Source organism: Pseudophryne corroboree, unplaced genomic scaffold, assembly GCF_028390025.1.
Source record: "Pseudophryne corroboree isolate aPseCor3 unplaced genomic scaffold, aPseCor3.hap2 scaffold_551, whole genome shotgun sequence".
Lineage (NCBI taxonomy): Eukaryota > Metazoa > Chordata > Amphibia > Anura > Myobatrachidae > Pseudophryne > Pseudophryne corroboree.
In genome coordinates, this window is record NW_026970151.1 from 260,136 (window position 1) to 287,143 (window position 27,008).

Genomic DNA, 27,008 nt, shown 5'->3' on the forward strand with positions numbered 1-27,008 from the left:
TATGCAGACGAGGGTTGAAGCCAACTTTGACCCACTGCTTGGATGACATCACCATATGGAAATCCATCTGCTGCAGGCCTTCCCCCAGGAATGCTTGCACTAGTTGTTGCATTTGGTTTGTTGTTTGGGGGTGCTTCAGTATTAGGCAGCCTTCTTCCCTCCCATGTTCATCTGAAAATATGTGTTCTCCCTGCAGTTGTTGTCCCCAGATGAGAGTTCCCTTGTGCTGCCTCAGTTGAATCTCCTTTACTTGACAGAGATGTGCCTGAGCAGCGGCCCTCCCCAGCCCTATCCCAAATCATACTTATTTTGCATAGGAGATACCATGGTCATGAAGATTGTTCTCCCAGGGTGAGGTTCATTCATTGCATTCTGGGTATGCTGACCCCTGTGATTTCCCCAAATGTGGGTAACTCGACTGCATTATTTGTGGTAGTGGGGGACTGTGTTTGTGTTTTCCTCTGGTCAGCTCTGGTAAAAGTCAGATTTCTTTGTCTCAGATCTTCCTCTAGCCTTGTTCTTCTTTCGAGAGTTCCCTTGTGCTGCCTCAGTTGGATCTCCTTCACTTGACAGGGGGGTGCCCGAGCAGCGACCCTCCCCAGCTCTAGCCCAACTCCTACTTACCTGCCAGGTGAGATACTATGATCATGAAGGTGCTTCTCCCAGGGCAAGGCTCACCCATTGCACTCTGGGTGTGCTGCCCCTGCGATTTCCCCAAATGTGGGAAACTTGACTGCAGAATTTGTGTTTCCCCTGGTCGGCTCTCGTATAATTCAGATCTCTTTGTCTCAGGTCTCTCTACAGCCTAGTTTGCTGTCTGTTTCCACTTCTTTTTTATTGAGCCCCTCCCTTTTATACCCTTGTGCACTATCCTGACTTCTCCTCCTGTCTGCTTACTTTGTGCCTTCCAATGCACAATGCAAACTACAGGTAGTGCTGCAGGGCCCACACCCTTTTACTTGCCTTACAGAGCAGCTCTGGAGCTGTTACAGTGCCAAGCTGCTGCAAGAAATCAGCTTGAATGCTTCAGGGGCTGGGGCATGGCCAACATGAGACCCACACCGAAGGAGGGTGGGGGTGTTTAATGCAAACTAAGGGTCATCCAAGCACCGCAAAAGGCCGCCATGCCCTGCACGCCCCTTTTCTCTTTTCATATGCAGACGAAGGTTGAAGCCAACTTTGACCCACTGCTTGGATGACATCACCATATGCAAATCCATCTGCGGCAGGCCTTCCCCCAGGAATGCTTGCATTAGTTGTTGCATTTGGTTTGTTGTTTGGGGGTGCTTCAGTATTAGGCAGCCTTCTGCCCTCCCATGTTCATCTGAAAATATGTGTTCTCCCTGCAGTTGTTGTCCCCAGATGAGAGTTCCCTTGTGCTGCCTCAGTTGAATCTCCTTTACTTGACAGAGATGTGCCTGAGCAGCGGCCCTCCCCAGCCCTATCCCAAATCATACTTATTTTGCATAGGAGATACCATGGTCATGAAGATTATTCTCCCAGGGTGAGGTTCATTCATTGCATTCTGGGTATGCTGACCCCTGTGATTTCCCCAAATGTGGGTAACTCGACTGCATTATTTGTGGTAGTGGGGGACTGTGTTTGTGTTTTCCTCTGGTCAGCTCTGGTAAAAGTCAGATTTCTTTGTTTCAGATCTTCCTCTAGCCTTGTTCTTCTTTCGAGAGTTCCCTTGTGCTGCCTCAGTTGGATCTCCTCCACTTGACAGGGGGGTGCCCGAGCAGCGACCCTCCCCAGCTCAAGCCCAACTCCTACTTACCTACCAGGTGAGATACTATGATCATGAAGGTGCTTCTCCCAGGGCAAGGCTCACCCATTGCACTCTGGGTGTGCTGCCCCTGCGATTTCCCCAAATGTGGGAAACTTGACTGCATAATTTGTGTTTCCCCTGGTCGGCTCTTGTATAATTCAGATCTTTTTGTCTCAGGTCTCTCTCCAGCCTAGTTTGCTGTCTGTTTCCACTTCTTTTTTCTTGAGCCCCTCCCTTTTATACCCTTGTGCACTATCCTGACTTCTCCTCCTGTCTGCTTACTTTGTGCCTTCCAATGCACAATGCAAACTACACACCCTTTTACTTGCCTTACAGAGCAGCTCTGGAGCTGTTACAGTGCCAAGCTGCTGTAAGAAATCAGCTTGAATGCTTCAGGGGCTGGGGCATTGTCAACATGAGCCCCACACCGAAGGAGGGTGGGGGTGTTTAATGCGAACTAAGGGTCATCCAAGCGCCGCAAAAGGCCGCCATGCCCTGCATACCCCTTTTCTCTTTTCATATGCAGATGAGGGTTCCAGCCAACTTTGGCCCACTGCTTGGATGACATCACCGTATGCAAATCCGTCTTCTGCAGAACTTCCCCCAGGAATGCTTGTACTAGTTGTTGCATTTGGTTTGTTGTTTGGGGGTGCTTCAGTATTAGGCAGCCTTCTGCCCTCCCATGTTCATCTGAAAATATGTGTTCTCCCTGCAGTTGTTGTCCCCAGATGAGAGTTCCCTTGTGCTGCCTCAGTTGAATCTCCTTTACTTGACAGAGATGTGCCTGAGCAGCGGCCCTCCCCAGCCCTATCCCAAATCATACTTATTTTGCATAGGCGATACCATGGTCATGAAGATTGTTCTCCCAGGGTGAGGTTCATTCATTGCATTCTGGGTATGCTGACCCCTGTGATTTCCCCAAATGTGGGAAACTCGACTGCATTATTTGTGGTAGTGGGGGACTGTGTTTGTGCTTTCCTCTGGTCAGCTCTGGTAAAAGTCAGATTTCTTTGTCTCAGATCTTCCTCTAGCCTTGTTCTTCTTTCGAGAGTTCCCTTGTGCTGCCTCAGTTGGATCTCCTTCACTTGACAGGGGGTGCCCGAGCAGCAATCCTCCACAGCTCTGGCCCAACTCCTACTTACCTGCCAGGTGAGATACTATGATCTTCACTGTTAGGGCAATCAGGATGTGGAATTCCCTGCCAGGGAAGGTGGTAATGGCGGACTCTGTAATTGGATTTAAAAAAGGAATGGATACATTTCTGAATGAAAAAGCTATCCAAGGTTATAATACTTAAAATATCAACATGGTTAATCCGGGGGTAACATGAGTTGTAGTAGCTAACTAGTCATAAAACATTATTCAGCAAGTATGTAGAATCATCACAACTTAAAACAGGTTGAACACGATGGGCAATTTGCCTCTATTCAACCTCAAAAACTATGTTACTATATGTTACTATATTACTATGTTACTGTAGTATACAGAACACCACAATGCAATGAGCAGTGATAGTGAGCACTGATGAGGATACTAGAACTGACACTGAGCAGCAAGATGCAGCACTGGACTATTAGTAATGTACTGTAGTATGCTGAGCACAACAATGCAGCACAAGACAATGAGCAGTGATACTGAGCACTGATGAGGATACTACTGAGAACTGACACTGAGCAGGAGAGACACACTACTAGTATTACTGAGCAGCAATAAGTATCCACTGATACTGAGCACTGATATTGAGATTTCCACTGAGAGAACATAGCCACGTCCTCTCCGCTCTCTCTTCAATGCACGAGTAAAAATGGCGGCAACGCGCAGCTCTTTATATGGAATCCGAATCTCGCGAGAATCCGACAGCGGGATGATGACATTTTCCCTTGTTCAAGTTTTCCGAGTCAGGCGGGAACAACCGAGCCTGCCTCGTACCAGTGTAAACCACGTGGAGTTCGTGGGGAATTCGGTTCTCGGAGAACCGAACCCGCTCCTCTCTACCTTATACCCATCAATTTTTTTTATTTTCAATCTAAGCCCCTGCAGTTTTCTGTAAGCATCTGCTTTGCTATGATGATCAACAAGTCACAAGGGCAAACACTCAGGGCTTGAGGCGTAGATCTTAGGACCAGCTGCTACAAGCATGGCAGAGGTGTCACTATCACTGGTGACACCCAGAGAGGTGGCGAGGGAGATTGTAATGCAGTGCGCGCAGATAAGCAGCGCAATGGTAAAAAGGAGGCATGGTTTCATAGGTAGGGGCGTGGCCTGGTGGCCTGAATCTACATTTTGTTGCTCCGGGTGTCCCGGGGGTTGGGGGCTGCACCGGGGACTAGTGTGTGAGCGGTGCTGGCTCCTGCACAGTGACATGGCATGGCCACTAGAGATGTGCACCGGAAATTTTTCGGGTTTTGTGTTTTGGTTTTGGGTTCGGTTCCGCGGCCGTGTTTTGGGTTCGAACGCGTTTTGGCTAAACCTCACCGAATTTTTTTTGTCGGATTCGGGTGTGTTTTGGATTCGGGTGTTTTTTTCAAAAAACCCTAAAAAACAGCTTAAATCATAGAATTTGGGAGTCATTTTGATCCCAGAGTATTATTAACCTCAATAACCATAATTTCCACTCATTTTCAGTGTATTCTTAACACCTCACACCTCACAATATTATTTTTAGTCCTAAAATTTGCACAGAGGTCGCTGGATGACTAAGCTCAGTGACCCAAGTGGCCGACACAAACACCTGGCCCATCTAGGAGTGGCACTGCAGTGTCACGCATGATGGCCCTTCCAAAAAACACTCCCCAAACAGCACATGACGCAAAGAAAAAAAGAGGCGCAATGAGGTAGCTGTGTGACTAAGCTCAGCGACCCAAGTGGCCGACACAAACACCTGGCCCATCTAGGAGTGGCACTGCAGTGTCACGCAGGATGGCCCTTCCAAAAAACACTCCCCAAACAGCACATGACGCAAAGAAAAAAAGAGGCGCAATGAGGTAGCTGTGTGACTAAGCTCAGCGACCCAAGTGGCCGACACAAACACCTGGCCCATCTAGGAGTGGCACTGCAGTGTCACGCAGGATGGCCCTTCCAAAAACACTCCCCAAACAGCACATGACGCAAAGAAAAAAAGAGGCGCAATGAGGTAGCTGTGTGACTAAGCTCAGCGACCCAAGTGGCCGACACAAACACCTGGCCCATCTAGGAGTGGCACTGCAGTGTCACGCAGGATGGCCCTTCCAAAAAACACTCCCCAAACAGCACATGACGCAAAGAAAAAAAGAGGCGCAATGAGGTAGCTGTGTGACTAAGCTCAGCGACCCAAGTGGACGACACAAACACCTGGCCCATCTAGGAGTGTCACTGCAGTGTCACGCAGGATGGCCCTTCCAAAAAACACTCCCCAAACAGCACATGACGCAAAGAAAAATAAAAGAAAAAAGAGGTGCAAGGTGGAATTGCCTTGGGCCCTCCCACCCACCCTTATGTTGTATAAACAGGACATGCACACTTTAACCAACCCATCATTTCAGTGACAGGGTCTGCCACACGACTGTGACTGAAATGACGGGTTGGTTTGGACCCCCACCAAAAAAGAAGCAATTAATCTCTCCTTGCACAAACTGGCTCTATAGAGGCAAGATGTCCACCTCATCATCATCCTCCGATTCATCACCGTGTACATCCCCCTCCTCACAGATTATCAATTCGTCCCCACTGGAATCCACCATCTCAGCTCCCTGTGTACTTTGTGGAGGCAATTGCTGCTGGTCAATTGATTATAATTCATTTTAATGAACATCATCTTCTCCACATTTTCTGGAAGTAACCTCGTACGCCGATTGCTGACAAGGTGAGCGGCGGCACTAAACACTCTTTCGGAGTACACACTTGTGGGAGGGCAACTTAGGTAGAATAAAGCCAGTTTGTGCAAGGGCCTCCAAATTGCCTCTTTTTCCTGCCAGTATACGTACGGACTGTCTGACGTGCCTACTTGGATGCGGTCACTCATATAATCCTCCACCATTCTTTCAATGGTGAGAGAATCATATGCAGTGACAGTAGACGACATGTCCGTAATCGTTGGCAGGTCCTTCAGTCCGGACCAGATGTCAGCATCAGCAGTCGCTCCAGACTGCCCTGCATCACCGCCAGCGGGTGGGCTCGGAATTCTGAGCCTTTTCCTCGCACCCCCAATTGCGGGAGCATGTGAAGGAGGAGCTGTTGACCGATCAAGTTCCGCTTGACTTGATAATTTTCTCACCAGCAGGTCTTTGAACCCCTGCAGACTTGTGTCTGCCGGAAAGAGAGATACAACGTAGGTTTTAAATCTAGGATCGAGCACGGTGGCCAAAATGTAGTGCTCTGATTTCAACAGATTGACCACCCGTGAATCCTGGTTAAGCGAATGAAGGGCTCCATCCACAAGTCCCACATGCCTAGCGGAATCGCTCTGTCTTAGCTCCTCCTTCAATGTCTCCAGCTTCTTCTGCAAAAGCCTGATGACGGGAATGACCTGACTCAGGCTGGCAGTGTCTGAACTGACTTCACGTGTGGCAAGTTCAAAAGGTTGCAGAACCTTGCACAACGTTGAAATCATTCTCCACTGCGCTTGAGACAGGTGCATTCCACCTCCTATATCGTGGTCAGATGTATAGGCTTGAATGGCCTTTTGCTGCTCCTCCATCCTCTGAAGCATATAGAGGGTTGAATTCCACCTCGTTACCACTTCTTGCTTCAGATGATGGCAGGGCAGGTTCAGGCGTTTTTGGTGTTGCTCCAGTCTTCTGTACGTGGTGCCTGTACGCCGAAAGTGTCCCGCAATTCTTGTGGCCACCGACAGCATCTCTTGCACGCCCCTGTCGTTTTTTAAATAATTCTGCACCACCAAATTCAAGGTATGTGCAAAACATGGGACGTGCTGGAATTTGCCCAGATATAATGCACGCACAATATTGCTGGCGTTGTCCGATGCCACAAATCCACAGGAGAGTCCAATTGGGGTAAGCCATTCTGTGATGATCTTCCTTAGTTGCCGTAAGAGGTTTTCAGCTGTGTGCGTATTCTGGAAAGCGGTGATACAAAGCGTAGCCTGCCTAGGAAAGAGTTGGCGTTTGCGAGATGCTGCTACTGGTGCCGCCGCTGCTGTTCTTGCGGCGGGAGTCAATACATCTACCCAGTGGGCTGTCACAGTCATATAGTCCTGAGTCTGCCCTGCTCCACTTGTCCACATGTCCGTGGTTAAGTGGACATTGGGTACAACTGCATTTTTTAGGACACTGGTGAGTCTTTTTCTGAGGTCTGTGTACATTTTCGGTATCGCCTGCCTAGAGAAATGGAACCTAGATGGTATTTGGTACCGGGGACACAGTACCTCAATCAAGTCTATAGTTGGCTCTGAAGTAATGATGGATACCGGAACCACGTTTCTCACTGCCCAGGATGCCAAGGCCTCAGTTATCCGCTTTGCAGCAGGATGACTGCTGTGATATTTCATCTTCCTTGCAAAGGACTGTTGGACAGTCAATTGCTTGGTGGAAGTAGTAAAAGTGGTCTTACGACTTCCCCTCTGGGATGACCATCGACTCCCAGCAGCAACAACAGCAGCGCCAGCAGCAGTAGGCGTTACACTCAAGGATGCATCGGAGGAATCCCAGGCAGGAGAGAACTCGTCAGAATTGCCAGTGACATGGCCTGCAGGACTATTGGCATTCCTGGGGAAGGAGGAAATTGACACTGAGGGAGTTGGTGGGGTGGTTTGCGTGAGCTTGGTTACAAGAGGAAGGGATTTACTGGTCAGTGGACTGCTTCCGCTGTCGCCCAAAGTTTTTGAACTTGTCACTGACTTATGATGAATGCGCTGCAGGTGACGTATAAGGGAGGATGTTCCGAGGTGGTTAACGTCCTTACCCCTACTTATTACAGCTTGACAAAGGCAACACACGGCTTGACACCTGTTGTCCGCATTTCTGTTGAAATACTTCCACACCGAAGAGCTGATTTTTTTGGTATTTTCGCCAGGCATGTCAATGGCCATATTCCTCCCACGGACAACAGGTGTCTCGCCGGGTGCCTGACTTAAACAAACCACCTCACCATCAGAATCCTCCTTGTCAATTTCCTCCCCAGCGCCAGCAACACCCATATCCTCCTCATCCTGGTGTACTTCAACACTGACATCTTCAATCTGACTATCAGGAACTGGACTGCGGGTGCTCCTTCCAGCACTTGCAGGGGGCGTGCAAATGGTGGAAGGTGCATGCTCTTCACGTCCAGTGTTGGGAAGGTCAGGCATCGCAACCGACACAATTGGACTCTCCTTGTGGATTTGTGATTTTGAAGAACGCACAGTTCTTTGCTGTGCTTTTGCCAGCTTAAGTCTTTTCATTTTTCTAGCGAGAGGCTGAGTGCTTCCATCCTCATGTGAAGCTGAACCACTAGCCATGAACATAGGCCAGGGCCTCAGCCGTTCCTTGCCACTCCGTGTGGTAAATGGCATATTGGCAAGTTTACGCTTCTCCTCCGATGATTTTTATTTAGATTTTTGAGTCCTTTTTTTACTGATCTTTTGTGTTTTGGATTTTACATGCTCTGTACTATGACATTGGGCATCGGCCTTGGCAGACGACGTTGATGGAATTTCATCGTCTCGGCCATGACTAGTGGCAGCAGCTTCAGCACGAGGTGGAAGTGGATCTTGATCTTTCCCTATTTTTGGAACCTCAACATTTTTGTTCTCCATATTTTAATAGGCACAACTAAAAGGCACCTCAGGTAAACAATGGAGATGGATGGATACTAGTATACTTATGGATGACGAGTGACTGACGACACAGAGGTAGCTACAGCCGTGGACTACCGTACTGCGTCTGCTAGTATAGAGATGATAATTAATGATATAAAAAAAATATATATATAACTACTGTAGGTATATATAATATAATGACGGACCTGGTGGACACTGTCAGCAGACTGCTAAACTACTAGTATGAAGAAGATAGAAAAAAACTTCCACCACAGGTAGGTAGGTATACAATTATGGACGAGCACTGACAACACAGAGATAGCCACAGCCGTGGCCTACCGTACTGCGTCTGCTAGTATAGAGATGATAATTAATGATATAAAAAAAAATATATATAACTACTGTAGGTATATATAATATAATGACGGACCTGGTGGACACTGTCAGCAGACTGCTAAACTACTAGTATGAAGAAGATAGAAAAAAAAAACCACCACAGTTAGGTATACAATTATGGACGAGTGACGACACAGAGGTAGGTACAGCCGTGAACTACCGTACTGCGTCTGCTAGTATAGATAATATACTAAATATATTACTACTGTAGGTATATAATATAATGACGGACCTGGTGGACACTGTCAGCAGACTCCTAAACTACTAGTATGAAGAAGATAGAAAAAAAAACCCCACCACAGGTAGGTATACAATTATGGACGAGCACTGACGACACAGAGGTAGGTACAGCCGTGGACTACCGTACTGCGTCTGCTAGTATAGATAATATAATAAATATATTACTACTGTAGGTATATAATATAATGACGGACCTGGTGGACACTGTCAGCAGACTGCTAAACTACTAGTATGAAGAAGATAAAAAAAAAACCCCACCACAGGTAGGTAGGTATACAATTATGGACGAGCACTGACGACACAGAGATAGCCACAGCCGTGGACTACCGTACTGCGTCTGCTAGTATAGATAATATAATAAATATATTACTACTGTAGGTATATAATATAATGATGGACCTGGTGGACACTGTCAGTAGACTCCTAAACTACTAGTATGAAGAAGATAGAAAAAAAAAAACCACCACAGGTAGGTAGGTATACAATTATGGACGAGCACTGACGACACAGAGATAGCCACAGCCGTGGACTACCGTACTGCGTCTGCTAATATAGAGATGATAAAGATGAAAAAAAAAAATATAACACTACTGCAGATAAATATTTATATAATATATGTATGACGGACCTGCTGGACACTGTCAGCAGAATGCGTTTATAGAATAAAAAAAAAAACACCACAGGAGTGTTTAACTTTTTCAGGCAGACAATATACTGGTGGTCACACTGGCAGCAAAAGTGTGCACTGTACTCCTGCTATAACTGCTCCCCAGTCTCCCCCACAATTAAGCTGTGTGAGCAGTGAGCACTCAGCACAGTCAGATATACATAGATGATATATCATGCAGCACACTGAGGCTGAGCACAGATATGGTATGTGTATCGTTTTTTTTCAGGCAGAGAACGGATTATAAATAATAAAACTGGTGGTCACTATCAGCAAAACTCTGCACTACTGAGTACTCCTGACAAGTTCAACTGCTCCCCAAATTAGTAGTAAATCAAATGTCACTCGTCTCTATCTTCTAATCTAAACGGAGAGGACGCCAGCCACGTCCTCTCCCTATCAATCTCAATGCACGTGTGTATACTCCCGTGCCCTGGTTGCTGGGTCACTGCAGCGGAGGCTCCGGTTTCTTCCTAAGGTCAGTCACACACACACCGCCCTTCCGGATCACGAGGCCGCTGATGAAGGGGAGCGTGGCCGTAGGGGGTGGACCGTGTGCGCACTGGCGTGGACACTGATTACTGGGCAGCCGCTCCACTAGCCACCAGGTACAGTTAAGGAGCACAGGTCTGGGGGTTTTTCTCCTATATTAAACCAATTTTGTACTGCCCGCAGCGCATTGTGATAGGTAATAGGGCCTGATTCAGGTTGGATTGCAATCACAATAAGTGATCCAACTGCAAAAATTGCTAAGAGCATACGCATGTGCCTGCATTTTCTGCGGCCTGGGGGAAGGCCTGCAGCAGATGGATTTGCATATGGTGATGTCATCCAAGCAGTGGGTCAAAGTTGGCTTCAACCCTCGTCTGCATATGAAAAGAAAAAAGGGGTGTGCAGGGCATGGCGGCCTTTTGCGGCGCTTGGATGACCCCTAGTTCGCATTAAACACCTCCACCCTCCTTCGGTGTGGGGCTCATGTTGGCTATGCCCCAGCCCCTGAAGCATTCAAGCTGATTTCTTGCAGCAGCTGGGCACTGTAACAGCTCCAGAGCTGCTCTGTAAAGCAAGTAAAAGGGTGTGGGCCCTGCAGCACTACCTGTAGTTTGCATTGTGCGTTGGAAGGCACAAAGTAAGCAGACGGGAGAAGTCAGGATAGTGCACAAGGGTATAGAAGGGAGGGGCTCAAGAAAAAAGAAGTGGAAACAGACAGCAAACTAGGCTGGAGAGAGACCTGAGACAAAGAGATCTGAATTATATGAGAGCCGACCAGGGGAAACACAAATTATGCAGTCAAGTTTCCCACATTTGGGGAAATCGCAGGGGCAGCACACCCAGAGTGCAATGGGTGAGCCTTGCCCTGGGAGAAGCATCTTCATGATCATAGTATCTCACCTGGCAGGTAAGTAGGAGTTGGGCTAGAGCTGGGGAGGGTCGCTGCTCGGGCACCCCCCTGTCAAGTGAAGGAGATCCAACTGAGGCAGCACAAGGGAACTCTCGAAAGAAGAACAAGGCTAGAGGAAGATCTGAGACAAAGAAATCTGACTTTTACCAGAGCTGACCAGAGGAAAGCACAAACACAGTCCCCCACTACCACAAATAATGCAGTTGAGTTTCCCACATTTGGGGAAATCACAGGGGTCAGCATACCCAGAATGCAATGAATGAACCTAACCCTGGGAGAACAATCTTCATGACCATGGTATCTCCTATGCAAAATAAGTATGATTTGGGATAGGGCTGGGGAGGGCTGCTGCTCAGGCACATCTCTGTCAAGTAAAGGAGATTCAACTGAGGCAGCACAAGGGAACTCTCATCTGGGGACAACAACTGCAGGGAGAACACATATTTTCAGATGAACATGGGAGGGCAGAAGGCTGCCTAATACTGAAGCACCCCCAAACAACAAACCAAATGCAACAACTAGTTCAAGCATTCCTGGGGGAAGGCCTGCCGCAGATGGATTTGCATATGGTGATGTCATCCAAGCAGTGGGTCAAAGTTGGTTCAAACACCTTTGCAAAGTTCTATAAGTTTGATACCCTGGCTGAGGAGGACCTCCTGTTTGCTCAATCGGTGCTGCAGAGTCATCCGCACTCTCCTGCCCGTTTGGGAGCTTTGGTATAATCCCCATGGTCCTTACGGAGTCCCCAGCATCCTCTAGGACGTAAGAGAAAATAAGATTTTAAACCTACCGGTAAATCTTTTTCTCGTAGTCCGTAGAGGATGCTGGGTGCCCGTCCCAAGTGCGGTCTACTTCTGCAAGACTTGTATATAGTTATTGCTTACATAAGGGTTATATGTTAGTTTTCATCGGTCTTGGACTGATGCTATGTTGTTTTCATACTGTTAACTGGGTAGTATATCACAAGTTATACGGTGTGATTGGTGTGGCTGGTATGAATCTTGACCTTGGATTAACAAAAATCCTTTCCTCGTACTGTCCGTCTCCTCTGGGCACAGTTTCTCTAACTGAGGTATGGAGGAGGGGCATAGAGGGAGGAGCCAGTGCACACCCGATCAAAAGTCTTTCTTAAAGTGCCCATGTCTGCTGCGGAGCCCGTCTATCCCCCATGGTCCTTACGGAGTCCCCATCATCCTCTACGGACTACGAGAAAAAAAAATTACCGGTAGGTTTAAAATGTTATTTTTTTCTCTGCAACCCACTGCTAAATTGTGCTTCCTAGCTGTTTTTTATAAAATCACTTAATTAAATCTAACTCTGATTACGTCAGAGAAGGCCAGGTACCCTACACCATAAGAGGGGGTATGAAATTTTGACTTGTCTACTTAAAGATCACCAAAATCTGTTGACAAGGTCAATTACATCCCTGGGTGGGATTGAACCACCAACCTTTTGGTTAATAGCCCATGTAAGTGCAAGAAATCCTGAAGCACTCACTCATCATGGGAAAGTACCAATGTGTTTCTTACAAAAATTCTCCAGATTATTGACTTTTTAAAGTTTTTCTAGGAAACGTTCTAGATGAATGCTTATTAGCCTTTGTCAGTATTGACTTTTGCAAGGTGTATCTGTGGCGCAATCGGTTAGCATGTTTGGCTATTAACCAAAAGGTTGGTGGTTCAATCCCACCCAGGGATGTAATTGACCTTGTAATCAGATCTTGGTGATCTTTAAGTAGACAAGTCAAAATTTCAAAAAACCCCCTTATGGTGTAGGGTACCTGGCCTTCTCTGATGTAATCAGAGTTAGATTTGATTACGTGATTTTATAAAAAAACAGCTAGGAAGCACAATTTAGCAGTGGGTTGCAGAGAAAAAAAATTATGCTGGCAGAAAAGTCCAATTGAGTGATTAAACAGCTCTTCATTTTCTGATTTTATGTTTATGCTAACAAATTTGCTCTCTGAAAAGTGTCCACAAAGCCAAGTCTCTGATTAACACCTTTGTAGGAATGGTTTTTCACCTATTACTGAATTAAACTTGCTTCATTGGAAAGGCATCAAAGATGCATCCTCATTTCAATGTCTACTGAAATAATACAGGTTGACACCAGGAAACGTCACTGCATCATTGCTGCTTCCTCATGGGGAAGTCTGTTTAATGTGAAAACAAGGTGATATCTAATCAGCACACAGGTAAGGAATTAAGAAAATCTTTCTTTATGGGTGAAGATGTTTCTCACAAATTGTTGTCCCAATGCATCATTGAAATTCAAGATGGAAGATGATTTTCATATATCACTTGTACATTTTGCATTGCTCTTCTGGTGACAATGTAGTTTGTTTTTGTCAATTACCATTTCAGTAATAGGGTGAAGAAAATTAAGTGGATTTTTTAAAGAAAACAATGCTGTCAATATACTATTAAAACAAATTAAAATGATAAAAGTTATTGTACTTTAAGTAAAAATAAAAGAGCCAAAATATCAATCCCAGTTTTTGATTACTTTAATTATAAAAAATTATATATTTTTGTATTATTTTAATCACACCACTCACATAGCACTTCTGTGCTTCTTATTAACCCTATTAACTCTCACCTGTGTGCTGACCTGGGGTAGCCGACCTGTGCCGACATTATGGGGTCCTGCACCCCGGACCCATACCTAATATTAGGGACCCCCAGTGACGGAGAGGCCTTGTCGATCGGCCTGGGGGCTTAACCCTATATCTGCAGATATACGCAACCAAGATCTCCGTATTATCTGACTATTATGTAGGAATATTATTCACTCAGTGTGCATTAGGGAACCATTGTTTTTTCCTTCACAGAATTACCCCTCCCTTTTAGCACCTGAGTGACATCACTATCTGATTGAGCAGTTCACCATTTTTTTGCATTGTATTGAGAGGCATGAACGGGTCAGCATTAGGAGGGATTGCTGACTCTAGACTGCCATAGGGGGAAGTCAGGGGTATCCCCAGGTAAGCTGGCTCTCAGATGCTGTAGGAGCCATTACCATGTGGCCTTACACTGGGAATTCAACCCAGACATATTTGGAATTATTTATGGGGTGGGTGTGGGGTGTGGTGGCCCCTGTGTCGGTATCGCTGGGCTGCTTCAGGTCGGCACACCCTAACACTTTATTAACACTTATGAGTTTCCCTATCACTTTGTATATATTTTTGTATTATTTTAATCACACCACTCACATAGCACTTCTGTGCTTCTTATTAACCCTATTAACTCTCACCTGTGTGCTGACCTGGGGTAGCCGACCTGTGCCGACATTATGGGGTCCTGCACCCCGGACCCATACCTAATATTAGGGACCCCCAGTGACGGAGAGGCCTTGTCGATCGGCCTGGGGGCTTAACCCTATATCTGCAGATATACGCAACCAAGATCTCCGTATTATCTGACTATTATGTAGGAATATTATTCACTCAGTGTGCATTAGGGAACCATTGTTTTTTCCTTCACAGAATTACCCCTCCCTTTTAGCACCTGAGTGACATCACTATCTGATTGAGCAGTTCACCATTTTTTTGCATTGTATTGAGAGGCATGAACGGGTCAGCATTAGGAGGGATTGCTGACTCTAGACTGCCATAGGGGGAAGTCAGGGGTATCCCCAGGTAAGCTGGCTCTCAGATGCTGTAGGAGCCATTACCATGTGGCCTTACACTGGGAATTCAACCCAGACATATTTGGAATTATTTATGGGGTGGGTGTGGGGTGTGGTGGCCCCTGTGTCGGTATCGCTGGGCTGCTTCAGGTCGGCACACCCTAACACTTTATTAACACTTATGAGTTTCCCTATCACTTTGTATATATTTTTGTATTATTTTAATCACACCACTCACATAGCACTTCTGTGCTTCTTATTAACCCTATTAACTCTCACCTGTGTGCTGACCTGGGGTAGCCGACCTGTGCCGACATTATGGGGTCCTGCACCCCGGACCCATACCTAATATTAGGGACCCCCAGTGACGGAGAGGCCTTGTCGATCGGCCTGGGGGCTTAACCCTATATCTGCAGATATACGCAACCAAGATCTCCGTATTATCTGACTATTATGTAGGAATATTATTCACTCAGTGTGCATTAGGGAACCATTGTTTTTTAATTAAATCTAACTCTGATTACGTCAGAGAAGGCCAGGTACCCTACACCATAAGAGGGGGTATGAAATTTTGACTTGTCTACTTAAAGATCACCAAAATCTGTTGACAAGGTCAATTACATCCCTGGGTGGGATTGAACCACCAACCTTTTGGTTAATAGCCCATGTAAGTGCAAGAAATCCTGAAGCACTCACTCATCATGGGAAAGTACCAATGTGTTTCTTACAAAAATTCTCCAGATTATTGACTTTTTAAAGTTTTTCTAGGAAACGTTCTAGATGAATGCTTATTAGCCTTTGTCAGTATTGACTTTTGCAAGGTGTATCTGTGGCGCAATCGGTTAGCATGTTTGGCTATTAACCAAAAGGTTGGTGGTTCAATCCCACCCAGGGATGTAATTGACCTTGTAATCAGATCTTGGTGATCTTTAAGTAGACAAGTCAAAATTTCAAAAAACCCCCTTATGGTGTAGGGTACCTGGCCTTCTCTGATGTAATCAGAGTTAGATTTGATTACGTGATTTTATAAAAAAACAGCTAGGAAGCACAATTTAGCAGTGGGTTGCAGAGAAAAAAAATTATGCTGGCAGAAAAGTCCAATTGAGTGATTAAACAGCTCTTCATTTTCTGATTTTATGTTTATGCTAACAAATTTGCTCTCTGAAAAGTGTCCACAAAGCCAAGTCTCTGATTAACACCTTTGTAGGAATGGTTTTTCACCTATTACTGAATTAAACTTGCTTCATTGGAAAGGCATCAAAGATGCATCCTCATTTCAATGTCTACTGAAATAATACAGGTTGACACCAGGAAACGTCACTGCATCATTGCTGCTTCCTCATGGGGAAGTCTGTTTAATGTGAAAACAAGGTGATATCTAATCAGCACACAGGTAAGGAATTAAGAAAATCTTTCTTTATGGGTGAAGATGTTTCTCACAAATTGTTGTCCCAATGCATCATTGAAATTCAAGATGGAAGATGATTTTCATATATCACTTGTACATTTTGCATTGCTCTTCTGGTGACAATGTAGTTTGTTTTTGTCAATTACCATTTCAGTAATAGGGTGAAGAAAATTAAGTGGATTTTTTAAAGAAAACAATGCTGTCAATATACTATTAAAACAAATTAAAATGATAAAAGTTATTGTACTTTAAGTAAAAATAAAAGAGCCAAAATATCAATCCCAGTTTTTGATTACTTTAATTATAAAAAAAAAAATGCACATAGCAGAGGATAGTTTCGATCAATCGACCTCTGGGTTATGGGCCCAGCATGCTTCCATTGCACTACTCTGCTGCTCATGGAAGTGTAAGAGATCCTGAAGACTAAATTGATTAAAGGCCTAAAAGTACTGGACTATAAGGAAAGACTTACTAGGCTGAATATTTATACACTAGAAAAGAGGTGCCTAAGAGGAGATATTATTAATATCTTCAAATATGTAAAGATACATAACAAAGAGTTATCAGAGGAATTATTTATTAAAAGAACACGTGATCACTCGCTGCGACTGGAGGAAAGTTCAGAACGCAATGGAGGAAAGGTTTCTTCACTGTTAGGGCAATCAGGATGTGGAATTCCCTGCCAGGGAAGGTGGTAATGGCGGACTCTGTAATTGGATTTAAAAAAGGAATGGATACATTTCTGAATGAAAAAGCTATCCAAGGTTATAATACTTAAAATATCAACATGGTTAATCCGGGGGTAACATGAGTTATAGTAGCTAACTAGTCATAAAACATTATTCAGCAAGTATGTAGAATCATCACAACTTAAAACAGGTTGAACACGATGGGCAATTTGCCTCTATTCAACCTCAAAAACTATGTTACTATATTACTATGTCATTGTAGTATACAGAACACCACAATGCAATGAGCAGTGATAGTGAGCACTGATGAGGATACTAGAACTGACACTGAGCAGCAAGATGCAGCACCGGACTATTAGTAATGTACTGTAGTATGCTGAGCACCACAATGCAGCACAAGACAATGAGCAGTGATACTGAGCACTGATGAGGATACTACTGAGAACTGACACTGAGCAGGAGAGACACACTACTAGTATTACTGAGCAGCAATAAGTAACCACTGATACTGAGCACTGATATTGAGATTTCCACTGAGAGAACATAGCCACGTCCTCTCCGCTCTCTCTTCAATGCACGAGTAATAATGGCAGCAACGCGCAGCTCTTTATATGGAATCCGAATCTCGCGAGAATCCGACAGCGGGATGATGACATTTTCCCTTGTTCAGGTTTTCCGAGTCAGGCGGGAACAACCGAGCCTGCCTTGGACCAGTGTAAACCACGTGGAGTTCGTGGGGAATTCGGTTCTCGGAGAACCGAACCCGCTCCTCTCTACCTTATACCCATCAATTTTTTTATTTTCAATCTAAGCCCCTGCAGTTTTCTGTAAGCATCTGCTTCGCTATGATGATCAACAAGTCACAAGGGCAAACACTCAGGGTTTGAGGCGTAGATCTTAGGACCAGCTGCTACAAGCATGGCAGAGGTGTCACTATCACTGGTGACACCCAGAGAGGTGGCGAGGGAGATTGTAATGCAGTGCGCGCAGATAAGCAGCGCAATGGTAAAAAGGAGGCATGGTTTCATAGGTAGGGGCGTGGCCTGGTGGCCTGAATCTACATTTTGTTGCTCCGGGTGTCCCGGGGGTTGGGGGCTGCACCCGGGGACTAGTGTGTGAGCGGTGCTGGCTCCTGCACAGTGACAGGGCATGGCCACCCAGCATGACGCCTCCCTTCTTGACCATGCTATAATTGCAGTCGCACTGCAGTTCAGCGTGATCATAAAAAATGGTGTAGGCTCCTGCTGGTGCAGACTGTATGTGCGCGCAGGAAGCCGCCACCATTTTTGTGATCACAGCGGCTGAATGTGATGTCATACAGCCGCTGTGACCACGCCCCCTGTGTCTCCTCCATTGCAGACCCCATTTTGAAGCCTTGCCCCCGCACCGCTCCATCCCTGACTTGGAAATGGAGTGTTGCTGACCCACCTCTCCCCCCCTTCCCCGCCCCGATTGACAGGCAGAGGCGATCACATTCTCTGCGGGGTGCCGCAGAAAATGCAGGCACATGCGTATGCTCTTAGCAATTTTTGCAGTTGGATCGCTTATTGTGATTGCAATCCAACCTGAATCAGGCCCTATCACAATGCGCTGCGGGCAGTACAAAATTGGGTTAATATAGGAGAAAAAACCCCAGACCTGTGCTCCTTAACTGTACCTGGTGGCTAGTGGAGCGGCTGCCCAGTAATCAGTGTCCACCGCAGTGCGCACACGGCCCACCCCCTACGGCCTCGCTCCCCTTCATCAGCGGCCTCGTGATCCGGAAGGGTGGTGTGTGTGTGACTGACCTTAGGATGAAACCGGAGCCTCCGCTGCAGTGACCCAGCAACCAGGGCACGGGAGTATACAGCGCCGCTGGGAGTGATGAAGCTGCAGTAAAGATGTCTATTAGACCTAGCCTGCTGCAGCCCTTGTAGATTCTCATAAAACAAGTTCTTCTTTTCTTGTTAAAATTAATAGCTAAGAATAGGCTGCCTGAGGCAGGCCCCTGTTAATTGGCCTGCTACTGAAGGCACCAACTACAAACTGAGCTCCCTGTTCATGGAAGCGGGGTTATAGAGGAGAATGCACTGAGCTTCTTGGGAACAGTCAAAAGCTTTGAGCCGGTTGGTGCCTCAGATCAAGATCCTACTCTACACCCCAATGTGAATCCTTGTGGAGTCCAGTGTACCCCACAGAAGAAATTAATGTGTCACACCCATTGGCAGCAACCTTAGAATAGCTGCTGACGGGCACAATTGAGAAAGGAAGGGGGGGGGGACATTTGAATCCAGCACATAGATGCAATTCAAATATGTAATTTGTACCTTCCTATTTTAAAATATAATGGATGAACCTCACCCTGTGAGAACAATCTTCATGATCAAGAGATCTCATATGCAAAATAAGGATGAGTTGGGATAGGGCTGGGGAGGGTGGCTGCTCGGGCAGCCCCTCCCCCGTCAAGTTAAGGAGATTCAACTGAGGAAGCACAAGGGAACTCTCGTCTGGGGACAACAACTGCAGGGAGACCACATCTTTTCAGATGAACATGGGAGGGCGGAAGGCTGCCTAATACTGAAGCACCATATGCAACAACTAGTACAAGCATTCCTGGGGGAAGGTCTGCAGCAGACGGATTTGCATACGGTGATGTTATCCAAGCAGTGGGCCAAAGTTGACTGGAACCCTCATCTGCATATGAAAAGAGAAAAGGGGCATGCAGGGCATGGCGGCCTTTTGCAGTGCTTGGATGACCCCTAGTTCACATTAAACACCCCCACCCTCCTTTGGTGTGGGGCTCATGTTGGCCATGCCCCATCCCCTGAAGCATTCAAGCTGATTTCTTGCAGCAGCTGGGCACTGTAACAGCTCCAGAGCTGTTCTGTAAGGCAAGTAAAAGGGTGTGGGCCCTGCAGCACCACCTGTAGTTCGCATTGTGCGTTGGAAGGCACAAAGTAAGCAGACGGGAGGAGAAGTCAGGATAGTGCGCAAGGGCATTCTTTTCTCTTAGTCCGTAGAGGATGCTGGGGTCACATTAAGAACCATGGGGTATAGACGGGATCCGCAAGAGACATGGGCACTTTAAGACTTTCAAAGGGTGTGAACTGGCTCCTCCCTCTATGCCCCTCCTCCAGACTCCAGTTATAGGAACTGTGCCCAGGGAGACGGACATTTCGAGGAAAGGATTTATTGTTAAACTAAGGTGAGCATCTTACCAGCTCACACCTTAAGCATGCCGCAGAAAGTGGCATTCAACAGAACACAAGCCAACGGCATGAGCAATTGCAGAAAAAAGCTGACCAGAACCATAACACAACATGTGTATAACCACAAGTAATAACTGCAGACACAGTATGGACTGGGACGGGTGCCCAGCATCCTCTACAGACTAAGAGAAAAGGATTTACCGGTAGGTATTAAAATCCTATTTTCTCATACGACCTAGAGGATGCTGGGGTCACATTAAGAACCATGGGGTTATACCAAAGCTCTTGAACGGGTGGGAGAGTGCGTACGACTCTGCAGCACCGAATGACCCAACTTAAGGTTATCATCAGCCAAGGTATCAAACTTGTAAAACTTAGCAAAAGTGTTTACTAAATAGCTGCTCGGCAAAGTTGCAATGCCGAGACTCCCCGACCAGCTGCCAAGGATGAACCCACCTTTCTAGTAGAATGGGTCTTCACCTACTTCAGTAACGGCAATCCTGCCGTGGAACGAGCATGCTGAATCTTACCACAGATCCAGCGCATAATGGTCTGCATGGAAGCAGGACACCAAATCCTGTTGGGAGCATACAGGACAAACAGAGCCTCTGTTTTCCTAATCTGAACCGTTCTGGTGACATACATTTTCAAAGTTCTGACCACAGCCAGAGACTTTGACTCAACGAAGGTGTCAGTGGCCAAAGGCACCATGTGGAAAGATGAACCACCTTCGGCAGAAATTGTTGACGTGTCCTCAATTCTGCTCTATCTTCATGAAAGATCAAATAAAGGCTCTTGTGATACTGCATGGTTTGTACTGTTTTCCATGTGCTCCCAGATCTTTCAAGCAAGTAGCATGGTCAAGAAAGTTCTGTTTGAAAAGAAACAAACATTTACTGTCATTGTTATGCAAATAAACTTACATTAAAGCTAACAAGAAAGCACACTCGTTCTGTCTTTAAACTGATAAAAGAAACCCCAATAATATGGGGCATGCAAAAATTGAGATAAAACTCAGTTTTGCTCCTCTCCACGGAAATCTTTAATAAAAGGCGAAATATTTGTTAGTTCTGAAGAGAAACCAGAGCATGACCAAGATTCCACCTGTCGCCTGAGTGCCATGCCAGCAGTTCTCATTCAGATCAAAGTGAGCACCCAATTTGAATGAAAGAAAGCAGATTTCTCACCAGGCTTCCCCTTGCTATAAACATGGTTTGTACTCTTTTCCATGTGCTCCCAGATCTTTCAAGCAATTAGTATGGTCAAGAAAGTTCTGCTTGAAAAGAAACAGACATTTATAGTCATTGTTATGCAAATAAACTTACATTAAAGCTAACAAGAAAGCACACTCGTTCTGTCTTTAAACTGATAAAAGAAACCCCAATAATATGGGGCATGCAAAAATTGAGATAAAACTCAGTTTTGCTCCTCTCCACAGAAATCTTTAATAAAAGGCGAAAGATTTGTTCGTTCTGAAGAGAAACCAGAGCATGACCAAGATTCCACCTGTCGCCTAAATGCTGTGCCAGCAGTCCTCATCCAGATCAAAGTGAGCGCCCAACTTGAAAGAAAGCAGATTTCTCACCTGGCTTCTCCTTGCTACAAGCATGGTTTGTACTGTATTCCATGTGCTCCCAGATCTTTCAAGCAAGTAGCATGGTCAAGAAAGTTCTGTTTGAAAAGAAACAAACATTTACTGTCATTTCTATGCAAATGAGCTTACATTAAAGCACACTCATTCTATCTTTAAACCGATAAAAGAAACCCCAAAAAGATGGGGCATGCAAAAATTGAGATAAAACTCGGTTTTGCTCCTCTCCACGGAAATCTTTAGTAAAAGGCGAAAGATTTGTTCGTTCTGAAGAGAAACCAGAGCATGACCAAGATTTTCATCTGAAAATATGTGTTCTCCCTGCAGTTGTTGTCCCCAGATGAGAGTTCCCTTGTGCTGCCTCAGTTGAATCTCCTTTACTTGACAGAGATGTGCCTGAGCAGCGGCCCTCCCCAGCCCTATCCCAAATCATACTTATTTTGCATAGGAGATACCATGGTCATGAAGATTGTTCTCCCAGGGTGAGGTTCATTCATTGCATTCTGGGTATGCTGACCCCTGTGATTTTCCCAAATGTGGGAAACTCGCTTTTATACCCTTGTGCACTATCCTGACTTCTCCTCCTGTCTGCTTACTTTGTGCCTTCCAATGCACAATACAAACTACAGGTAGTGCTGCAGGGCCCACACCCTTTTACTTGCCTTACAGAGCAGCTCTGGAGCTGTTACAGTGCCAAGCTGCTGCAAGAAATCAGCTTGAATGCTTCAGGGGATGGGGCATGGCCAACATGAGCCCCACACCGAAGGAGGGTGGGGGTGTTTAATGCGAACTAAGGGTCATCCAAGCGCCGCAAAAGGCCGCCATGCCCTGCATACCCCTTTTCTCTTTTCATATGCAGATGAGGGTTCCAGCCAACTTTGGCCCACTGCTTGGATGACATCACCGTATGCAAATCCGTCTTCTGCAGAACTTCCCCCAGGAATGCTTGTACTAGTTGTTGCATTTGGTTTGTTGTTTGGGGGTGCTTCAGTATTAGGCAGCCTTCTGCCCTCCCATGTTCATCTGAAAAAATGTGTTCTCCCTGCAGTTGTTGTCCCCAGATGAGAGTTCCCTTGTGCTGCCTCAGTTGAATCTCCTTTACTTGACAGAGATGTGCATGAGCAGCGGCCCTCCCCAGCCCTATCCCAAATCATACTTATTTTGCATAGGAGATACCATGGTCATGAAGATTGTTCTCCCAGGGTGAGGTTCATTTATTGCATTTTGGGTATGCTGACCCCTGTGATTTACCCAAATGTGGGAAACTCGACTGCATTATTTGTGGTAGTGGGGGACTGTGTTTGTGCTTTCCTCTGGTCAGCTCTGGTAAAACTCAGATTTCTTTGTCTCAGATTTTCCTCTAGCCTTGTTCTTCTTTCGAGAGTTCCCTTGTGCTGCCTCAGTTGGATATCCTTCACTTTACAGGGAAGTACCCGAGCAGCGACCCTCCCCAGCTCTCGCCCAACTCCTACTTACCTGCCAGGTGAGATACTATGATCATGAAGGTGCTTCTCCCAGGGCAAGGCTCACCCATTGCACTCTGGGTGTGCTGCTCCTGCGATTTCCCCAAATGTGGGAAACTTGACTGCATAATTTGTGTTTCCCCTGGTCGGCTCTCGTATAATTCAGATCTCTTTGTCTCAGGTCTCTCTCCAGCCTAGTTTGCTGTCTGTTTCCACTTCTCTTTTCTTGAGCCGCTCCCTTCTATGCCCTTGCGCACTATCCTGACTTCTCCTCCTTTCTGCTTACTTTGTGCCTTCCAACGCACAATGCGAACTATAGGTAGTGCTGCAGGGCCCACACCCTTTTACTTGCCTAACAGAGCAGCTCTGGAGCTGTTACAGTGCCCAGCTGCTGCAAGAAATCAGCTTGAATGCTTCAGGGGCTGGGGCATAGCCAACATGAGCCCCACACCGAAGGAGGGTGGGGGTGTTTAATGCAAACTAGGGGTCATCCAAGCGCCGCAAAAGGCCGCCATGCCCTGCATAACCCTTTTCTCTTTTTATATGCAGATGAGGGTTCCAGCCAACTTTGGCCCACTGCTTGGATGACATCACCGTATGCAAATCCGTCTTCTGCAGACCTTCACCCTGGAATGCTTTTACTAGTTGTTGCATTTGGTTTGTTGTTTGGGGATGCTTCAGTATTAGGCAGCCTTCTGCCCTCCCATGTTCATCTGAAAATATGTGTTCTCCCTGCAGTTGTTGTACCCAGATGAGAGTTCCCTTGTGCTGCCTCAGTTGAATCTCCTTTACTTGACAGAGATGTGCCTGAGCAGCGGCCCTCCCCAGCCCTATCCCAAATCATACTTATTTTGCATAGGAGTTACCATGGTCATGAAGATTGTTCTCCCAGGGTGAGGTTCATTCATTGCATTCTGGGTATGCTGACCCCTGTGATTTCCCCAAATGTGGGAAACTCGACTGCATTATTTGTGGTAGTGGGGGGCTGTGTTTGTGCTTTCCTCTGGTCAGCTCTGGTAAAAGTCAGATTTCTTTGTCTCAGATCTTCCTCTAGCCTTGTTCTTCTTTCGAGAGTTTCTTTGTGCTGCCTCAGTTGGATCTCCTTCACTTGACAGGGGGGTGCCCGAGCAGCGACCCTCCCCAGCTCTAGCCCAACTCCTACTTACCTGCCAGGTGAGATACTATGATCAGGAAGTTGCTTCTCCCAGGGCAAGGCTCACCCATTGCACTCTGGGTGTGCTGCTCCTACGATTTCCCCAAATGTGGGACACTTGACTGCATAATTTGTGTTTCCTCTGGTCGGCTCTCGTATAATTCAGATCTCTTTGTCTCAGGTCTTTCTCCAGCCTAGTTTGCTGTCTGTTTCCACTTCTTTTATCTTGAGCCCCTCCCTTCTATACCCTTGTGCACTATCCTGACTTCTCCTCCCGTCTGCTTACTTTGTGCCTTCCAATGCACAATGCAAACTACAGGTAGTGCTGCAGGGCCCACACAATCTTTTACTTGCCTTACAGAGCAGCTCTGGAGCTGTTACAGTGCCCAGCTGCTGCAAGAAATCAGCTTGAATGCTTTAGGGGATGGGGCATGGCCAACATGAGCCCCACACCAAAGGTGGGTGGGGGTGTTTAATGCGAACTAGGGGTCATCCAAGCACCGCAAAAGGCAGCCATGCCCTGCACGCCCCTTTTCTCTTTTCATATGCAGATGAGGGTTGAAGCCAACTTTGACCCACTGCTTGGATGACATCACCATATGCAAATCCATCTGCGGCAGGCCTTCCCCCAGGAATGCTTGCACTAGTTGTTGCATTTGGTTTGTTGTTTGGGGGTGCTTCAGTTTTAGGCAGCCTTCTGCCCTCCCATGTTCATCTGAAAATATGTGTTCTCCCTGCAGTTGTTGTCCCCAGATGAGAGTTCCCTTGTGCTGCCTCAGTTGAATCTCCTTTACTTGACAGAGATGTGCCTGAGCAGCGGCCCTCCCCAGCCCTATCCCAAATCATACTTATTTTGCATAGGAGTTACCATGGTCATGAAGATTGTTCTCCCAGGGTGAGGTTCATTCATTGCATTCTGGGTATGCTGACCCCTGTGATTTCCCCAAATGTGGGAAACTCGACTGCATTATTTGTGGTAGTGGGGGGCTGTGTTTGTGCTTTCCTCTGGTCAGCTCTGGTAAAAGTCAGATTTCTTTGTCTCAGATCTTCCTCTAGCCTTGTTCTTCTTTCGAGAGTTTCTTTGTGCTGCCTCAGTTGGATCTCCTTCACTTGACAGGGGGGTGCCCGAGCAGCGACCCTCCCCAGCTCTAGCCCAACTCCTACTTACCTGCCAGGTGAGATACTATGATCAGGAAGTTGCTTCTCCCAGGGCAAGGCTCACCCATTGCACTCTGGGTGTGCTGCTCCTACGATTTCCCCAAATGTGGGACACTTGACTGCATAATTTGTGTTTCCTCTGGTCGGCTCTCGTATAATTCAGATCTCTTTGTCTCAGGTCTTTCTCCAGCCTAGTTTGCTGTCTGTTTCCACTTCTTTTATCTTGAGCCCCTCCCTTCTATACCCTTGTGCACTATCCTGACTTCTCCTCCCGTCTGCTTACTTTGTGCCTTCCAATGCACAATGCAAACTACAGGTAGTGCTGCAGGGCCCACACAATCTTTTACTTGCCTTACAGAGCAGCTCTGGAGCTGTTACAGTGCCCAGCTGCTGCAAGAAATCAGCTTGAATGCTTTAGGGGATGGGGCATGGCCAACATGAGCCCCACACCAAAGGTGGGTGGGGGTGTTTAATGCGAACTAGGGGTCATCCAAGCACCGCAAAAGGCAGCCATGCCCTGCACGCCCCTTTTCTCTTTTCATATGCAGATGAGGGTTGAAGCCAACTTTGACCCACTGCTTGGATGACATCACCATATGCAAATCCATCTGCGGCAGGCCTTCCCCCAGGAATGCTTGCACTAGTTGTTGCATTTGGTTTGTTGTTTGGGGGTGCTTCAGTTTTAGGCAGCCTTCTGCCCTCCCATGTTCATCTGAAAATATGTGTTCTCCCTGCAGTTGTTGTCCCCAGATGAGAGTTCCCTTGTGCTGCCTCAGTTGAATCTCCTTTACTTGACAGAGATGTGCCTGAGCAGCGGCCCTCCAAGCCCTATCCCAAATCATACTTATTTTGCATAGGAGACACCATGGTCATGAAGATTGTTCACCCAGGGTGAGGTTCATTCATTGCATTCTGGGTATGCTGACCCCTGTGATTTCCCCAAATGTGGGAAACTCGCCTGCATTTTTTGTGGTAGTGGGGGACTGTGTTTGTGTTTTCCTCTGGTCAGCTCTGGTAAAAGTCAGATTTCTTTGTTTCAGATCTTCCTCTAGCCTTGTTCTTCTTTCGAGAGTTCCCTTGTGCTGCCTCAGTTGGATCTCCTTCACTTGACAGGGGGGTGCCCGAGCAGTGACCCTCCCCAGCTCTAGCCCAACTCCTACTTACCTGCCAGGTGAGATACTATGATCATGAAGGTGCTTCTCCCAGGGCAAGGCTCACCCATTGCACTCTGGGTGTGCTGCCCCTGCGATTTCCCCAAATGTGGGAAACTTGACTGCAGAATTTGTGTTTCCCCTGGTCGGCTCTCGTATAATTCAGATCTCTTTGTATCAGGTCTCTCTACAGCCTAGTTTGCTGTCTGTTTCCACTTCTTTTTTCTTGAGCCCCTCCCTTTTATACCCTTGTGCACTATCCTGACTTCTCCTCCTGTCTGCTTACTTTGTGCCTTCCAATGCACAATGCAAACTACAGGTAGTGCTGCAGGGCCCACACCCTTTTAGTTGCCTTACAGAGCAGCTCTGGAGCT

At 46.5% G+C, this 27,008-nt stretch overlaps 17 non-coding genes and 2 pseudogenes across 17 annotated transcripts; 14 read left to right on the plus strand and 5 right to left on the minus strand.

Moving 5' to 3' along the window:
- The first annotated feature begins 300 nt into the window (after nt 1-300).
- On the plus strand, nt 301-464 carry LOC135032741 (U1 spliceosomal RNA). Its single transcript, XR_010228221.1, has one exon. It is a non-coding gene; the product is annotated as a U1 spliceosomal RNA (small nuclear RNA).
- Nucleotides 465-616: 152 nt separating this feature from the next.
- LOC135032682 (U1 spliceosomal RNA) lies at nt 617-779 on the plus strand. The gene has a single exon (XR_010228167.1). It is a non-coding gene; the product is annotated as a U1 spliceosomal RNA (small nuclear RNA).
- Nucleotides 780-1,453: 674 nt separating this feature from the next.
- LOC135032750 (U1 spliceosomal RNA) lies at nt 1,454-1,617 on the plus strand. Its single transcript, XR_010228230.1, has one exon. It is a non-coding gene; the product is annotated as a U1 spliceosomal RNA (small nuclear RNA).
- A 152-nt stretch (nt 1,618-1,769) lies between these two features.
- LOC135032689 (U1 spliceosomal RNA) lies at nt 1,770-1,932 on the plus strand. The gene has a single exon (XR_010228174.1). It is a non-coding gene; the product is annotated as a U1 spliceosomal RNA (small nuclear RNA).
- Nucleotides 1,933-2,587: 655 nt separating this feature from the next.
- On the plus strand, nt 2,588-2,751 carry LOC135032734 (U1 spliceosomal RNA). The gene has a single exon (XR_010228214.1). It is a non-coding gene; the product is annotated as a U1 spliceosomal RNA (small nuclear RNA).
- Nucleotides 2,752-11,069: 8,318 nt separating this feature from the next.
- On the minus strand, nt 11,070-11,211 carry LOC135032675 (U1 spliceosomal RNA; annotated as a pseudogene).
- A 152-nt stretch (nt 11,212-11,363) lies between these two features.
- Nucleotides 11,364-11,527, minus strand: LOC135032760 (U1 spliceosomal RNA). The gene has a single exon (XR_010228240.1). It is a non-coding gene; the product is annotated as a U1 spliceosomal RNA (small nuclear RNA).
- A 9,565-nt stretch (nt 11,528-21,092) lies between these two features.
- On the minus strand, nt 21,093-21,208 carry LOC135032719 (U5 spliceosomal RNA). Its single transcript, XR_010228199.1, has one exon. It is a non-coding gene; the product is annotated as a U5 spliceosomal RNA (small nuclear RNA).
- A 286-nt stretch (nt 21,209-21,494) lies between these two features.
- Nucleotides 21,495-21,610, minus strand: LOC135032716 (U5 spliceosomal RNA). The gene has a single exon (XR_010228196.1). It is a non-coding gene; the product is annotated as a U5 spliceosomal RNA (small nuclear RNA).
- Nucleotides 21,611-21,880: 270 nt separating this feature from the next.
- LOC135032713 (U5 spliceosomal RNA) lies at nt 21,881-21,996 on the minus strand. The gene has a single exon (XR_010228193.1). It is a non-coding gene; the product is annotated as a U5 spliceosomal RNA (small nuclear RNA).
- A 144-nt stretch (nt 21,997-22,140) lies between these two features.
- Nucleotides 22,141-22,268, plus strand: LOC135032706 (U1 spliceosomal RNA; annotated as a pseudogene).
- A 593-nt stretch (nt 22,269-22,861) lies between these two features.
- On the plus strand, nt 22,862-23,025 carry LOC135032729 (U1 spliceosomal RNA). The gene has a single exon (XR_010228209.1). It is a non-coding gene; the product is annotated as a U1 spliceosomal RNA (small nuclear RNA).
- Nucleotides 23,026-23,177: 152 nt separating this feature from the next.
- Nucleotides 23,178-23,340, plus strand: LOC135032663 (U1 spliceosomal RNA). Its single transcript, XR_010228153.1, has one exon. It is a non-coding gene; the product is annotated as a U1 spliceosomal RNA (small nuclear RNA).
- Nucleotides 23,341-24,014: 674 nt separating this feature from the next.
- On the plus strand, nt 24,015-24,178 carry LOC135032731 (U1 spliceosomal RNA). The gene has a single exon (XR_010228211.1). It is a non-coding gene; the product is annotated as a U1 spliceosomal RNA (small nuclear RNA).
- A 152-nt stretch (nt 24,179-24,330) lies between these two features.
- LOC135032692 (U1 spliceosomal RNA) lies at nt 24,331-24,493 on the plus strand. The gene has a single exon (XR_010228176.1). It is a non-coding gene; the product is annotated as a U1 spliceosomal RNA (small nuclear RNA).
- Nucleotides 24,494-25,169: 676 nt separating this feature from the next.
- On the plus strand, nt 25,170-25,333 carry LOC135032732 (U1 spliceosomal RNA). The gene has a single exon (XR_010228212.1). It is a non-coding gene; the product is annotated as a U1 spliceosomal RNA (small nuclear RNA).
- A 152-nt stretch (nt 25,334-25,485) lies between these two features.
- On the plus strand, nt 25,486-25,648 carry LOC135032693 (U1 spliceosomal RNA). Its single transcript, XR_010228177.1, has one exon. It is a non-coding gene; the product is annotated as a U1 spliceosomal RNA (small nuclear RNA).
- A 675-nt stretch (nt 25,649-26,323) lies between these two features.
- On the plus strand, nt 26,324-26,487 carry LOC135032757 (U1 spliceosomal RNA). The gene has a single exon (XR_010228237.1). It is a non-coding gene; the product is annotated as a U1 spliceosomal RNA (small nuclear RNA).
- A 152-nt stretch (nt 26,488-26,639) lies between these two features.
- Nucleotides 26,640-26,802, plus strand: LOC135032683 (U1 spliceosomal RNA). The gene has a single exon (XR_010228168.1). It is a non-coding gene; the product is annotated as a U1 spliceosomal RNA (small nuclear RNA).
- The last annotated feature ends 206 nt before the right edge of the window (nt 26,803-27,008 follow it).